Source organism: Poecilia formosa, unplaced genomic scaffold (assembly GCF_000485575.1).
Source record: "Poecilia formosa unplaced genomic scaffold, Poecilia_formosa-5.1.2 Scaffold786, whole genome shotgun sequence".
Lineage (NCBI taxonomy): Eukaryota > Metazoa > Chordata > Actinopteri > Cyprinodontiformes > Poeciliidae > Poecilia > Poecilia formosa.
Genome location: NW_006800725.1, coordinates 83,353 through 86,708, shown reverse-complemented (window position 1 = coordinate 86,708; position 3,356 = coordinate 83,353). Strand labels below are relative to the sequence as shown.

The 3,356-nt window shown below is 38.6% G+C and overlaps 1 protein-coding gene across 1 annotated transcript in view; it reads right to left on the bottom strand.

The window, feature by feature from the left end:
* LOC103131555 (protocadherin gamma-A4-like) overlaps positions 1–3,356 on the bottom strand; it is a 9,743-nt gene that overhangs the window by 1,050 nt on the left and 5,337 nt on the right. The gene's annotated exons all lie outside the window — the stretch shown is intronic.

Sequence of the window (3,356 nt, the reverse complement as noted above, 5' to 3'; positions counted from 1 at the left end):
CTGTACCGTTTTGTCTCCAGTCAGGATCTCTAGCAGTAACGGAACATAAAGAGGATCCAGGTTTGTTATTTTCACTCACATATGCGCTGTAGGACTGTTCCTCAAACACAGGTGGGTTGTCATTGATGTCACCTACAGATAACTGAATAGTTTTAGAGGAAGACAGAGGTGGAGAGCCCTCATCAGTGGCAGTGATTGTAATGTTGTAATTAGATACTAGTTCACGGTCCAATTGCCCTGTGGTCACTAAAGAATAATAATTTTTAATAGAAGGCACTAATTTAAAAGGGACGGTTTGCTGGATGGAGCAGCGGACCTGTCCATTATTCTCGGAATCTCTGTCATGAACGTTAATGACTCCCACGTCTGTACCAGGTGACACGTTCTCAGGTATGAGGTTGGACAGCCATTTTAGATAAATGGCTGGTGAATTATCATTCGAATCTATAACATCTATTAACACTTTCGCATATGACGTTAGTCTTAATCCATCTTTGGCTTCAACGCTCATTTCAAAAGAATTATTTTCTTCATAGTCAATCACGCCTGTTAATTTAATCTGCCCCGTTTTTGGATCAATAGAAAATAAACTGACTTCATCCTCAGATATGTGTCCAATCTTATATGTTACATCTCCGTTCACACCTTCATCAGCATCAGTAGCATTTACAGTAATTATTAGAGTTTCGGGCGGCGAGTTTTCAGGCACACTTGCTTTATAAACGGCCTGAGAAAACACAGGGACGTTATCATTAGCATCCAGCACTGTAACATGTATGACTACAGTACCTGATTTCTGTGGAGATCCGCCATCTATAGCTGTTAGAAGCAAACTTGTTTCCTTTTGTTTCTCTCGATCAAGCTTGTTCTCCAGAGCCAATTCAACTTTATTGTTTTCAACAGCAAGAATAAATTTTTCGTTAGTTTCGAGGATGTATCTCTGTACATCGTTTTGACCTATATCTGCATCATGGGCGACTCCAATAGAAAAGCGGCTACCCTTCTCGGCCGACTCGTGAATTTCCATTTCAATAAAATTTTCACTAAATTTTGGCGAGTTATCATTTACATCTAGTACATGAAGACTGACGCGATGAAGCTCTAGAGGATTTTCTAACACCAGGTCGATCGTCACTACACAGGAGGGTTTCTTACCGCAAAGGCTTTCTCTGTCAATTCTGTCCGACGTGATTAAATCCCCGGTGTTCTTATTAACGTCACAGAAACGTTTACGAGCCCCTTCGATATCTACACGAGCCTTTCGAGAAGAAAATGTTCCAAGATTAAGTCCGAGGTCTTTGGCAATATTTCCAATAACAGATCCACGTTTCATCTCCTCCGGAAAAGAATAGCTCAGATCTCCTCGAACAAGAGGCATTGTGACAATTATGGCAACAAAGCAGATGATAAGAAATAGCGCAGAAAATCTTTTGTGTCGCATCTTCCGTGCAAATAGTCCTCAGCTAAAGACAGAAAATATACTACAGAGCGAAAAAAGAACACTGCATTGACAACAAGATGTTTGGATCCACTAAAACTATGCAGAACGCTAAATGTTCAAGTCTTTAACCGCTTATGCATCAAAGCTCTATCTGCTGTCTATGCACTAATGGGTGGAGTGGCAACGATGAAATTGTTTTGGATGAGCCGACAGCGACACCGTGAGTTATTTTTAAGTGTTAGAACTTTTCACTCTAAGCTCTCTAAATACAGCCTTTAATTAGCTGGTTCACGTTACGCAATTCAAACAATTTCAATATATTTCACAATGGAAAGGTTGAGAAAAGCAAAACCTTATATGTTAGAGAAAAGTTGGAAATGAACTTTACTATTTATTGTACTAGGATTATTATTTAACTTTATTATCATGATTACTAATGGAAATAAAAATTATAATGACACTACTACTAAATAAAGAATAATAAAAACCTAAATAAGATTATATGTTTATGACAGAAATGATTCAGCACCACGGACAGGTACTTTCACAAAAGTCAAGATGGTAGAAATGTAGTAAATATTATGCTGACAGCAAAGATTTCAATGCAAAGCAAAATAATTATATTCAAGACAGTAACTCAAAATATGACTTTATCAGCTATCTGATACAGTCATATTTTGACTTTATCAGAGAGTCATATTCCTCTCCCACTCCCTCCCTCCTCTGAAGTGGAAATTAAACTTCAAATGCATTGGTGAAATTTTGTATAAAATTATATCACAAGTATATGAGACCAAAATAAAATGAGAAAAGAACTCCCAGAATCATCAAATTTGTGTTTCAACAATCTGATGCAATTTTCACAATAAAAAATGAAGTGTATCCAGCAGATAGGAAAGTGATTGAATGTTGTCATGAAATAAATAAACATTACTACGTTAGTCGATAATCTTGAATACAATACCAGCAGTTAGAATAGTTTTTGAAAAACCCTAAGTTACAATGTGCTAACTCATTTCAAAATTTCAGGAAAAAAAACAAAAAAAGATTGTGAATAATATAAAAACAGAAAAACTAAAATACATTAGTTTCCTACCTCTTCAGGTGTCTTCAATCCTTCAAAAGGATCAATAAACTTTGTCGGACTTTTCCTCAGAGTCTGGTCAGCAGGCAGCGTGTTGTCATTGTAAGATGATACAAACTTAAAGTCACTGGTTCTAGAGCCTGTTGTCAGGTAGGCATCATAATTGTAGTTGCTGTGTAAAGTCCCTGTACCATCAACATCTGCGTAATTTGGGGGAAGAAAAGCTCCTGGTATGGCTACTGCTCCATCAAACAACAATCTGGGCTTTCTCCTGCGACAAAACCTCACACCCAGGATGATGATGATGAAGGTCAGAAAGAAAGTGGACACAGAAACCAGCGCAATGATCAGATAAGAGGTCAACTTGGAGTTCTTCTCATCATAAGAAATGTCTTTTAGTTCTGGCACTTCAGCCAAGTTATCAGAAATAAGTAAATACATGGAACAGGTAGCAGAGAGAGAGGGCTGTCCATTATCTTTCACTGCAACAATCAGGTTCTGTTTCATGCTGTCAGATTCTGAAATGTCCCGCTGTATCTGCAGTTCTCCGCTGTGTAGATCAATACTGAAAAGCCCAGGATCTGTGGCTTTGACAATATGATACGAAAGCCAGGCGTTCTGTCCAGAGTCTGCGTCCACTGCTATCACTTTGGACACCAGAGACCCTCCATGTGCAGTTCTGGGGACTAACTCGGTCATGAAGGAGCTTCCCTCTGGGGCAGGATATAGTATTTGAGGAGAGTTATCATTCACATCAGATACGAATACACTGACAGTCACATTGCTGCTGAGAGGAGGAGAACCATTGTCTCTGGCCATCACTTGGACTTT